Source organism: Leopardus geoffroyi, chromosome X, assembly GCF_018350155.1.
Source record: "Leopardus geoffroyi isolate Oge1 chromosome X, O.geoffroyi_Oge1_pat1.0, whole genome shotgun sequence".
Classification (NCBI taxonomy): Eukaryota; Metazoa; Chordata; class Mammalia; order Carnivora; family Felidae; genus Leopardus; species Leopardus geoffroyi.
Genome location: NC_059343.1, coordinates 26,478,660 through 26,492,167, shown reverse-complemented (window position 1 = coordinate 26,492,167; position 13,508 = coordinate 26,478,660). Strand labels below are relative to the sequence as shown.

The following is a 13,508-nucleotide window of genomic DNA, read 5'->3' as shown; positions in this document are numbered from 1 at the left end:
CCCCACATCGGGCTCTGTGCTGACAGCTCGGAGCCTGGAGGCTGCTTCGGATTCTGTCTCTCCCTCTCTGCCCCTCCCCCGCTAGCTCGCACGTGCTCTCTGTCTCTCTATCTGAAAGAATAAATAAACATTAAAAAAAAAATAAAGATCTGAGTACTAGATGTGCTCATTGCCTTTTCAGGGTGTTGGTGCTTCTGGACTCTGCTAGCTGAAATCCCATGTATAGACTATATATTTATGCATGTCTATAAACGTTTCTTTATGTCTGTTTTTACATATCTGTGTTAGTATTAAGCTAAACATGAGTTGCTACTGATGTCTCCAACCTAATCCATTACTATATGGATCGTTCTAGTCTTCTCCTGTTGCTTGTCTGTGACCTCCCACTTCTAACAGTAAGACCTGGCTCCCAACGTTCACCATCCATGTACTTAATTGTTCTCTCCTAGTATACGTGTATAGATGTATATCAGTTTTGTTAACCTCTGCCCCCATAAGAAACAACTTTATCAACTAGAGTACAGTGCTTATGTACAGTTCCTCTTGCCTTGGCTTTACTCTTAGAGGTGCCACTCATTTCCAACGCTATTTAGGTCAGCACCTTTCCCCTCTACCACCTGCGGTGATATTGTTTCATACGTTTGTAATACAATTAGGTTACATCATATGGTCTCTGTTCCTTCCTGGGATCCCTTGACCTGTTTTAAAATTTGCATACTTTAAGGTTCACTCTTTGTGTTATCAGGTTCTGTGGGTTTTGACAAGTGCATAAATGTCATGTATCTACCATTAGAGTATTATGCAGAATAATTTCACCACCCTTAAAATTGTCTCTGCTTCGCTTGTGAACCCTTTCTCCCCACAGACCTCTGGCATTCACTGATCTTTTTACTGACTCTGTAGTTTTGTCTTTTCCAGAATGTTCTTGAGATATTTTTAAAGTCATTTTATGAAGGAAATCTCTGATTTTTCTAACCTAGATACTGTTTTTTTTTTCCTATAACCAACTCCGTATTCCTTTAAGGTTTTTTTTTTTTTCATTTTTTTTTGAGAGACACAGAGAGACAGAGTATGAATGGGGGAAGGGCAGAAAGACAGGCAGACAGAATCTGAAGCAGGCTGCAAGCTCCAAGCTGTCAGCCCGATGTGGGGCTCGAACTCACAAACTGCGAGATCATGACCTGAAGTTGGACACTTAACGGACTGAGCCACCCAGGCGCCCTGAAAGTTTTTCTTTAACGTTTTTTTTTCCCAACTCAGTATTCCTAAATGAACAAAGTATTTCTAATAAGAATCAAGGCTTTCCCATTTCTTTTTTCATATACCACTGCATAACATCATTTCATTTTAGTTTTTAATATCCTGCTTCTTTGGGGCACTTGGCTGTCTTAGTTGGTGGAGAGTGCGGTTCTTGATTTTGGGATCATGAGTTCAGGCCCCATGTTGGGCGTATAGCTTACTTAAAAAAACAAATAATTATACCCTACTTTTTGGTTACCAGACTCAGAATTGGGAGGAGATCCCAAGTACCTTCGTTTGTATTTTTGTTGAGGAGGCTGGTGGGGGAAGGCAGGAGTGACATGTATGATAGATCCTGTATAGGGGACAGCGGGCAAACAGATGTTCACTTGGGAGGAGGTGTTAAGTTCAGTGAAAAGTGAATCTGCTTCTTTTTGCATCTGGGGGACTATATTTAACATGAAAATGCTCTTGATTCTTTTAATATGAATATTATATTGATCCATCATATATATTTTTTGAGAATAGAATATGAGACAGATGCAGTGAAAATGTGACTATTTCAAAACGTTTTTCCCTATAATCAGAATCCTGTGACACGATTATCGTATAAGTTATTTGGAAGGCCTCATGTAGGGGAAATAACAACTATCATGTTCCTGTCCCTCCCTTGTTAATTGGTTACACCTTTACATACATGCATGAAAAGTCCTGAAATTGGAACCCTTACCTGTACCAGTAAAAGATGCTTTGTTATGTTTCACTGTTCAGGCCACTTCTTGTTGCTGTTTACCTCAAAGAATTTATCTACTACGAAAAACTCTTCTATTTTATTTTTTTCATTTTATTGTTAATTTTTTAAAATTTACATCCAAATTAGTTAGCATATAGTGCAACAATAATTTCAGGAGGAGATTCCTTCGTGCCCCTTACCCATTTAGTCCATCCCCCCTCCCACAACCCCTCCAGGAACCCTCAGTTTGTTCTCCATATTTACGAGTCTCTTCTGTTTTGTCCCCCTCCCTGTTTTTATATTATTTTTGTCTCTCTTCCCTTATGTTCATCTGAAAAAACTCTTCTACTTTATAATCAGGTTTTGGTTTGAACTTTAAACTGTCTTGGGGCACCTGGGTGGCTCAATTGGTTAAGCGGCTGACTTCGGCTCCGGTCATGATCTTGCAGTCTGTAGTTCGAGCCCTGCGTTGGGCTCTGTGCTGACAGCTCAGAGCCTGGAGCCTGCTTTGGATTTTGTGTCTGCCCACCCCCCCCCCCCCGCCCCTCCCCTACTCGTGCTCTGTCTCTGTCTCTCAAAAATAAACACATGTTAAAAATAAACAAACAAACAGTCTTTAAGAGTTTTGACATCATCAGGGTCGCCTGGGTGGCTCAGTCGGTTGAGCGTCCGACTTCAGCTGAGGTCATGATCTCACACTCCTTGAGTTCAAGCCCCGCGTCGGGCTCTGTGCTGACAGCTCAGAGCCTGGAGCCTGCTTCAGATTCTGTGTCTGCCCCTCCCCTGCTTATGCTCTGTCTCTCTCTGTCTCAAACAGCAATAAAAAGGGGCGCCTGGGTGGCTCAGTCGGTTAAGCGGCCGACCTCGGCTCAGGTCACGATCTCGCGGTCCGTGAGTTCGAGCCCCGCGTCGGGCTCTGTGCTGACAGCTCAGAGCCTGGAGCCTGTTTTAGATTCTGTGTCTCCCTCTCTCTGACCCTCCCCCGTTCATGCTCTGTCTCTCTCTGTCTCAAAAATAAATAAACGTTAAAAAAAAAAAATTTTTAAAAAAATCAATAAAAACATTTTAAAAAACTAAAAAAAAAAGAGTTTTGACATCATCAGAGTTTTGACATCATTGTCTTAACCATGTACCCGGAAATAAAGGAAATTTTAAGTCCTAATTGACTTGAGGTGGAAGGAAAATGATGTTTAAGTTTGTATCCTAGCTTTGCTGCTTATTAACTATGTGACTACAGGCAAATTATTTACCCTCTCTGAACCTCATATTTCCTCGTTTTCAAATTTGTGGGTGATATCATGGCCTCTCCCGTGGGATAAGGGGGATTAAATGAGACGAAGCACTTAGCACAGTGCCTGGTACATACATAGGGCTCAGTAAGTATCATCTAAAGCCAAAACCTCCGAACCAGCAAGAAATGGATGAAAGTTCCAAAGTCTTATACTAGTATACGTATTTTTGTTCACTGGTTATTAGCTGGGCCAGACTAATCAGAAAAATGAATGATGCCTTTACTTATAAGTCCTCCCAAGACCAGGCTAACTTTTCTTCAATCCTCCGAAGTTGTCATGTCACCAAACTTAACATGCTAGCAGTAGGTGTCAGCCTGAGATGCTTTTGCCTTTCTAAAGAAGCCTGGGGTGTTTCTGGCAATTTCGCAAGAGGGGCCAGGATGCTAACCACCTTATGATACACCAGATAGGCTTGCACGATGAAGAATTCTTGTGCCCCACATTACTGTATCAGCAGCCTACTGTTGAGACACAGTCGCCTGGACTTCCACAGTACTGGCTTTGCACCTTTTATGGAACACGTTGCGGGTAACAGCAAAGTCGGGCCTCTGACTTGGGGACGCCCTAGGGAGCGTGCAGAGTAGGCAGGCTGGAAAGTATGTGTCTCTTCCATGCTGCACTTTTAGCCACTTGATACTGTTCCAGCTTCTCATTTTTTCTGAGGAAAGCTGGATAGCCAGATTGTTATGTAAAATTTCTCTATGTGAAAGTGTGTTTGGGGCACCTGGCTGGCTCAGTCGGTGGAACATGACACTCTTGATCTCGGGGTTGTGGGTTTGAGCCCCATGTTGAATGTAGAGATTACTTAAAGAAATAAAACATCTTTTTAAAAAAATATGACTCAACTTTTTTTTTTGCTTTTTTTCTTTAACACTTTTGAGGTCAGACCAAGCAGATCAGCGGGCTGGATTGGCCTACAGACCATTGGTTTGTAACCTCTGCTATAATTATTTTAGGAAGTGAGCTAAAATGTGGCAGAAGTAAACACTCAACCGCACTACCCTGCATACTTGCTGATCTCAGAGAAGGCTGTGGACACAAAGCACTAGGTGTGAGCTCATTTTCTAGAGTGTGGAGAGCGGCAGCATCAGAGCAGAGCTCTGGGGGAGCTTTCCCGCCGGGAGGAATAATTCTGTTGGGAGAAATCCCAGTAGCTGCTTTTGGAGGAACAGAACCCACTGCGCCTTGGTGCCGACGTTCCTGAATGCAGGGGGCAGGGTAGCCTCCCCACTGAAGGAAACCTCAGAGTGATTCCACTGCTAAGCATAGCGTCAGAGCCCAGCCCCCGACCCCACCTCCACCCTGCCCTCAGAAATTGGGAGTCCCGGCAAAGCTGACAGACAAGAAAGGCTTCACGTTGCAGAACCTCTCGGTTTATCTGGCTTTGGAACCCTGTGACGATCGTGGGGTTATGCCTCCAGTGTTTCTTTTTTGATCTAGGGTTACCGCCTACACAGTTCCACAGTCCACAGCTGTGGCCATCTGTGCTTTAGTGGGTGGTGGTGGGGTTTCAAGGGTGTCCCAGGAGTTAGGTCACAGCCTAGCCTAGCCAGTACAGTTCACATACTGCCGGAGTCCTCTGGTTGGTTTCAGATCATCACTCACCACTTTCGAATTGTATAAAGAGTAGCAGCCCATTAAAGTGTTGTTAAGAAACAAAGTCCGTATGTATTTTGCATGGTCGTTGCACATGTTGATAATATATGGACAAGAATAGACGGTGTGTTTTGATGAGCGTCATATTGAAATCTATAATATGCTATATGGCAGTGTTTCATTTTAGTTGCGTTCTGTGGGATTAAATGCAAAAATGTAGTGTAGTGCTTCACTTTGTTTTTTAGGAAAAGAGGCTCATCTTACTGGCTAGAATATTTTCTGTTGGTAAACTATCTGTTTTAGCCTCCCAGTGAGCAGAAAGGAAATTGCTTTTTTTTTAAAGAAGTCTTGTAACATTTTTTAATTATCAGGAAATTATTAAGTTTGAGAGTGCTGTATATTGTGAAACGCTTAATGATCATCCGTGTCAGTCAGTGCTTACTAACTGTGAATGAGTGTTTGTATAGGGCAGAGTGCTGTCCAGTGTTCAGATTATGTACATAATCCCTTTAAGCGCAGACGTTTTTTACCAGTTTAGGCTCATCTTTGTGAAAAGCAGGTCTACTGTTAATCATCTTTTCCGGTGGTAGCCGTCTTTGTGGGTATGTAAGTTGTTGGCTTTGATTTGAAAGATGCCTTTCAGTGTTTTTTTTCCAAGGCGAGTACAGTAATTGTAACCTTTAAAAAAGGGCCAGTTTTTTCCTTTTAGCTCTGCTTCTCGTGTGTCCCAAAACAGCTTATTTATATCAGGATTCTTTCCTCCTCTCCCAGCCCTACCCCCCACACCGATAACCACCTAATTGCTTGATAAGCTGGTGGGGTTTCTTGTTTTTTGTTTTCCCGGTCAAAGGCGCTCATCTTCACCCTGCTGGCAGTGTCCTTGATACCTGCCCCTGGGGAGGACACAGCCTTTGGAGAAGGCAGGCTTGGATTTGAGTCGTGATTCTGCCATAGGCCCGTCCTTTGAGTTTGTTTTCTTACTTGTAGACTCCAGATCATCAGATCTGCCTTTTAGGGCACACGGGTTCCGTCTTTGGTGTCCGACAGCAGTAGCGGTGAAATGAACGGGAACTTTGGCTTCCGTAGCGCCTGAGGTTCTTTTTTTTTTTTTTTTTTTTTTCAACGTTTATTTATTTTTGGGACAGAGAGAGACAGAGCATGAACGGGGGAGGGGCAGAGAGAGAGGGAGACACAGAATCGGAAACAGGCTCCAGGCTCTGAGCCATCAGCCCAGAGCCTGACGCGGGGCTCGAACTCACGGACCGCGAGATCGTGACCTGGCTGAAGTCGGACGCTTAACTGACTGCGCCACCCAGGCGCCCCAGCGCCTGAGGTTCTAAAGGCGGACGGAGCCGGTGGGGAGCCAGCGGCCCCAGAGACGAGAAGAGGAGCGAACCCAAGCCCTTCCCACCCGGAGCCTCTTTGTTTTGGGGGACTCTTGGCTTCTTTTTCACAAAAAGTCAACTGTATTATCCTTACATTTTAAACCCTTGAAATTAGGGTTGAGAAGTGAGTAAAACTGGTTTTTGGAGCCACTGGGACAGCTTGAGTTAAGCTTTTGGGTGCTTCAAAAGAAAGCTGTTTAGCGATGACAGTTAAGTAGCCATCAGGTGTTCTGAATGTGGTTAGCCCCTCGAGTATCGAAGTATCATTTCCTGTGGGAAAGTTGTCATTATCTCTGTAAATCAAAGCGGATCTGATTACTAAAGTCATTCCTACCTTTAAATTCAATGAATTCTACTTTTCTTTTCTATTTGACCTTACAGAGACTCATTGAACACCTAGTCTCTGCCAGGCCCTGTCCCTAATTAATTGATTGTCTACCGTCAGAGGAGATACTGAATTCTGGAATCAAAGAGTTGTACCTGGTAGCCTTTTATTTATTTATTTTAGAAAGAGAACATGAGCAGGGGGAGGGGCAGAGGGAGAGAGAGGCCGGGGGTGGGGGGGAGTGCGGTGGGGGGAGAATCTTAAGCAGCTTCCATGCTCATTGCAGAGCCCCACACGGGGCTCAATCCCATGACCCTGGGATCATGACCTGAGGTGAAATCAAGAGTCAGCTGCTTAGCCGACTGAGCCCCACAGGCGCTTCCGTGTTAGTCTTTTAATCGAATGAAAATCGCAAAGCCTTAGAGGTGTGCTGTCTAGTAAGGTAGCCGCCGGTAACTGGCGGTAACTGCTGAGCACTTGAAATGTGGCCGTTCCGAACTGTGATATGCTGTTAGTATAAATTACACACTGGAGTTCAAGGACTTAGTTTGAGAGAAATAAGTAAAATAGCTCATCAGTGATTTCTATTTTGATCATATGTAAAAACAGTACTATTTCTGGTGTATCTGGTTTAATAAAATCTGTTAAAATGTCACCTGTTTGTTTTCCTTCACATGGCTACTAGAACACTTAACTTGCATTATATTTTTATTAGACACTGCTGTCTTACAGCCTCAGTGATTGGGCAGAGTTAACTCATCTAGTTAGGACTCCTGTGGCTAGTGCAAATTACAGATTATTTTACTGTGAAAAAGGCAAATAATGTTTGTTTTGATCACAATGGTAGGTAATTCAAACAGGTTTGAATTAACACCCAGGACTTTGAAATGTTTATTTTAAATTAAGCCTAGGTTGTTAATCTGGGGGAATAGCTTAACATTTCAAATTTGAGATATTTTAAAAGTGAAAAGCTAGAAATACATACCCACCCATGGAGTGACTTAACCTATTTTTCCTTTTTCCTAAGCATTGACAGATTGTTCTACATCAGTGGTCCCTGAGGGCCCCAGTATTTTATTGGGGGCGTGTGCAGGAGGTAGGGGGCAAGAGTCACCTCTATGTGTAGATTGGTTTGCTACATACAGTAAGAGTGACTCTTCATTATTTAACAGACGTTTGACCAAGTACTGCGTCAGGCTGTGGGAGTGCGTGGGCGAACAAGGCACAGCCCCTGAACACAACTACAGACTTTCTGTCCGTTGTTCTGTTTTGTTTTGACTTTTTATTTGGAAATGATTCCAAAAGTACAGCGGTTGCAAGAATAAAAATTAAGCAAAGAAGACTCTATATCCTTTGTCCATATTCACCTATCATTAACATTCGTCCCTGTTTGCTTTATTTGTTCCCTCTCTCTGTGCGTGTGTGTTTGTGTACATGCGTGCGTGTACACATACATGGTGTATGGATTCTTCCTGAATCATTTGAGAGTAAGTTGTCATGCCCTTTACCTCTAAATATTTCATTGCCTAATTCCTAAAACTCATCATCTGTCATCTCCATTTCAATTTTGTCAACAGATTGTTTTCTAACACTTTCCCCACCTCATATGGGATCCAGTGTTGGATCAGTTATTAGATCTAGTTGTCATGTAATTAGATCTAGTTGTCATATACTCTGTCTCCTTTAATCTGTGATACTTGTCTTGCCTTTTTCTTTTATGACATTGAAATTTTTCAGATGACATCCTCACCCTGTCCCCACCCCTCTTTTTTCCTTTTTTTTTTTTTTTTTTTAAATAATAGAACATTTGTCATTCTGTGTTTGTCTATTTCCTCATAACTAGTTTCAGGTTCTGCATTCCCGACGGGAATAGTATAGCATAGAAACCATATTACTCTGTTTTCTCAGGGTCACATCTGGAAGTGCCCACTTTCTGTCTTTCCCTCATTGATGTTAATTTTGACCACCCAGGCATGACATTGTTTGATTTGTCTACCACATAATTTTTACCCCTTGAAACTAATAAGCAGGTCTTTGGGGGAGATATTTTAAGACCATTCATGCATCCTACTCTTCATCCAAATTTCCTCCAAGATGTAGCATCCATTGATGATTTTTGCTTGAAGCGGTCTCTAGTGTGTTGTCTGCAAAATGAGTTTTTAGGTCTTACCACTCCTTGTGTGTTTACCAGTTGGATTCTACTGTAAACAAAAGCCCTCCCTTCTCCACTTATGTATGTGTGTATTTAATACTGACAGCGACTCATGGGTTTCTCTTTTCTACAGGCCTGTAATTCATTACTGTCCTTAATTATTTGGGTACTCCGATTGTTACAGGTTTGGCCAATGGGTGCCTCTTCAACCTGGCTCCCAGGTCCTTATGACAAGCTCCCATCATTTTCTGAGTACTTCCCCACTTTGGCATAACAACACGTTCCAGGTAGAGCTACAGTTTTATATGAGAGTCCTTTAGATACACAGGCAGCTTCAGTATAATGTGTTTGGTGCGTCCATGAAGATAAGCCCAACCTGCTGTGGCAGCATAACGGAGGGTCCTCTAGCACAGTGTAGGGGAGGAGAGGCCTGGCAGCAGGACTCGGGAGGAGGTTGTCCGTAGAAGCCTCCTTAGAAGGAGCACCATCAGTACCAATATGGACAGGATCATTGTGGCTCTGAGAAACCGTGCGTGTGTGTGGTAGGGGGAGGACGATACGAAAACATCTACCGCAGGTGGATGATCATAGTTAATGCCTGAAGAGAAGGTGGCACTGGATCACACCCGGCTCTGCTCTGTTGGGGCGCAGAGTGGAGGGGACATGCTCAGTGCGGCATCTTGTAAAACCAATACTCTGGCCATGATGTGGAGGGACGAAGGCAAGATCACAGGTGAGGGCACAGCAGGAAGTTGCAGCTAGAATGCCGATGACCACAATATTCAGAAATGCCTTGAATAATAGTAACTAATGCCTTCTGACTTATTAATGTTTGACGTAGGAATTTGATGACAGCTCTACCGTTCTTTCCATTTTATTTTTATTTTTTTATTTTTTTTAAATTTTTTTTTTTCAACGTTTATTTATTTTTGGGACAGAGAGAGACAGAGCATGAACGGGGGAGGGGCAGAGAGAGAGGGAGACACAGAATCGGAAACAGGCTCCAGGCTCCGAGCCATCAGCCCAGAGCCTGACGCGGGGCTCGAACTCCCGGACCGCAAGATCGTGACCTGGCTGAAGTCGGACGCTTAACCGACTGCGCCACCCAGGCGCCCCCGTTCTTTCCATTTTATAGGTGAAGTTTCCAAGGCATACGAGTTGAGTATATTTCGTAGAGACTAACAAATTGCAGAACTGGGGTAGAAACCCTGACCGCTTCATTTCACACTCTAGTTGGTCGTACAAGAACGGGAAGTCAGGGATCGCAGTCGGGTTTCTAGTATCGTTAACTGACTCCATGGTGGTGACATTCATGGACAGAACAGAGAGCATTTGAGGAAGGGTTGTGGTGAGGGTTTCCTTTTTGAACATATTGACAATTATCTTTGGGCGTATCCAGATGGTGCTCTGGAGTAGGCACTTGGCTGTATGCGTCTGGAGTCTCGGAGAGAGCATGATGTTCAAGATCCCAGTTTGGAAATGATCAGCCTTTAAATGTTATTGAAAGCTTACTAGTAGATGTGATCGCTGTTTAAAAGGATGTAGGGGCGTCTGGGTGGCTTAGTCGGTTAAGCATGGGACTCTTTATCTCTGCTCAGCTCATGATCTCACAGTTCGTGGGTTCGAGCCCCTCTTTGGGCTCTGTGTTGATGGCACGGAGCCTGCTTGGCATTCTGTTTCTCCTCTCTGCCCCTCCCCCGCTTGTGCTTGTGTTCTCTCTCTTTCTCTCCCAAAATAAATAAACTTAAAAAAAAAAAAAAAAAAAAAGAATGTAGAATGAAAAGAGGAAGCAGCTTAGGGCAAACACCTAGGAACCTTAATGGGACAAAAGAGGTGGGAAGAAACCAGGCTAGGATATTGTCACAGAGGCTTAAAAAAGAGCGGCAGCAATCAGTACTGTCTATGCTACAGAGGTCAAGGGTGCATAGGGACCAGAAAGTGTATCCTCTCGATTTAGCATCAGGGAGATGATGGCATGTCAGTGGAACAGTGATAAGAGCTAGATAAAAGCAGACTAAGGAATGAATTGCAGGGAGCAAAAGAGTACAGGGTCGACAGAAAGCCCATCTGGGTACCTGTTGTAATCCCCAACTTGTCAGTATTTCTTCATGTTAATTAGACCTCTTCCATGTGGTGGCTGGGAGTTATTTTTTTTTTAAACAATTTTTTTTTTCAACGTTTATTTATTTTTGGGACAGAGAGAGACAGAGCATGAACGGGGGAGGGGCAGAGAGAGAGGGAGACACAGAATGGGAAACAGGCTCCAGGCTCCGAGCCATCAGCCCAGAGCCCGACGCGGGGCTCGAACTCACGGACCGCGAGATCGTGACCTGGCTGAAGTCGGACGCTTAACCGACTGCGCCACCCAGGCGCCCCTGCTGGGAGTTATTAAAACAGTAACTAATAACTCTTTTTTTTACCTGTGGCTAGGCAGAGTCTGATACATAGGGGCTTTGTGGCCACTTTGTAGACAAAAAGAGCGTACGTAACTCTTGGCAGCCTTGGCTTGGAAGGAAGAAGAGAGCAAGCTAGATGTCCAGTAGAAGCCGACAGATTGCAAGCAAAATGAAATACCCTGCCTGTAATTAACATCAAGTTTGAGATTATAGGATGGTTGTTTTTCGGGTATAAACGAGCAAAAGTAATTGAGTAGTTGCCTTAAACATTTTTATTTCTTCATTTGTTTTTCAAAGATTCCTTCACTTCTTTAAAAACATTTTCTTTTACTGAAAACTTACCATGTCACATTAGTTTCAGGTGTACAACAGTGATAGAACAATTACATACATTAGGAGTGTTTACTACCATAAGTGTAGCTACCATTTGTCATGATACAACGTTACTGCAGTATTACCGACTGTATTTCCTATGCTGGACTTTTTATCCCCGTGGCTTACTTTATTTATTTATTTTTTAAGTTTGTTTATTGTGAGAGAAAGACTGAGAGAGCACATGCACGTGAGCACGGGAGGGGCAGACAGAGAGGGAGAGAGAATCCCAAGCAGGTCCCACGCTGTTATCACAGAGTCCACCATGGGGCTCAGTCCCAGAAACCCTGAGATCATGACCTGAGCCAAAATGAAGAAGAGTTGGACGCGTAACCGACTGAGCCACCCAAGCTGCCCTGACTTAGTTATTTTATAACGGGATGTTGGTACCTCTTAATCCCCTTCATGTGTTTTGCCCATCCCCTTCCCCCTCTGGCAGCTACCAGTTTGTTCTCTTGTGTTTCGGAGTCTGTTTCTGTTTTCTTGCTTGCTTATTCATTTGTTTTGGTTTTTTTAATTCCACATGTAAGTGAAATCATATGGTATAGGTCTTTCTCAGAATGGTTTATTTCACTTAGCATAATGCCTTCTAGGTCCGTGTTGTTGTAAATGACGAGATTTTACTGTTTTTTTTTATGGCTGAGTCATCTTCCACTGTGTACATACACCACATGTTTTTGAGCATTCAGCTGTCAGTGGACCCTTGGGTTGTTTCTGTACCTTGGCTATTGTAGATAATGCTGCACTAAGAATAGGGGTGCATATAACTTTTCAAATCAGGGTTTTCATTTTCTTCAGGTAAATACCCAGCAGTGGAATCACTGGATTGTATGGTATTTATATTTTGAGTTTTTTGAGGAATCTCCATAGTGTTTTCCAGAGTGGCCGCACCAATTTACATTCTCATCAGTAGTGTACGAGGGCTTCTTTTTCTCCGCATCCTTGCCAATACTTAATTTGCCTTTTTGATATCAGACATTTGACTAGAGTGAGGTGATAATTCATTCCGATTTTGATTTGCATTTTCCTGACGACCATTGATGTTGAGCATCTTTCCACGTGTGTCGGTTGGCCATTCATGTGTCTCTGCAAAAATGCCTATCCGGGTCTTCTGCCTGTGTCTTAATCAGAATATTTGGGTTTGTTTGTTTGTTTGTTTTGGTGTTGTATGAGTTCTTTATATATTTTAGATATCAGCCCCTTACGAGATACATCATTGGCAAATATTTTTTTCCCCTTCAGTGGGTTGTCTTTGTTTTGTTGATGGTTTATTTTGCTGTGTACAGGCTTTTTACTTTGATGTGGTCCCCATAGTTCATTTCCTCTTTTGTTTCTCTTGTCTAAGGAGACGTATCAAGAAAAGTGTTGCTAAGGCCAAAGTATAAGGCATAACTGCCTATGTTTTCTTTTACAAGTTTTATACTTTCAGCTCTCACATTGAGGTCTTTAATCTATTTTGAGTTTATTTTTGTATGTGATGTAAGAAAGTAGTCCAGTTTCATTCTTATGCTTGTAGTTCTCCAGTTTTGTTTTTTTAGCACTGTTTATTGAAGAGACTTTTTCCCCATGGTATATGCTTGCTTCCTTTATTGTAGATTAATCTGTTTCATTGATCTCTGTGTCTGTTTTTGTGCCAGTACCATACTGTTTTGATTACTAGACCTTTGTGGTATAGCTTGAAATCTGCGATTGTGATAGCTCCAGCTTTGTTCTTCTTTCTCATGAGCCTTTCGTGGTTCCATACAAAGTTTAGGATTGTTTGTTTAGTTGTGTGAAAAATGTTGTGGGTACTTATGTATTTATTTTTGTTATTTTAGAGACAGCACAAGTGAGAAGGGCAGAGAGGGAGAGAATCCCACGAGGCGGGGGGAGAGAGAGAGAGAAGCAGGTCTCACTCGAAGCACGGTTCCTGTCTTTACCCGAAGTGGGGCTCGAGCTCACATGAAGTGGGGCACGAGCTCCCATAAACTGTGAGATCGTGACCTGAGCCAAAGTCAGATACTTAAGAGTGAGCCAGC

At 43.1% G+C, this 13,508-nt stretch overlaps 1 protein-coding gene across 8 annotated transcripts in view; it reads left to right on the top strand.

Annotated features, from left to right (window-relative positions):
• TAB3 (TGF-beta activated kinase 1 (MAP3K7) binding protein 3) overlaps window positions 1–13,508 on the top strand; it is a 90,417-nt gene that overhangs the window by 38,106 nt on the left and 38,803 nt on the right. The gene's annotated exons all lie outside the window — the stretch shown is intronic.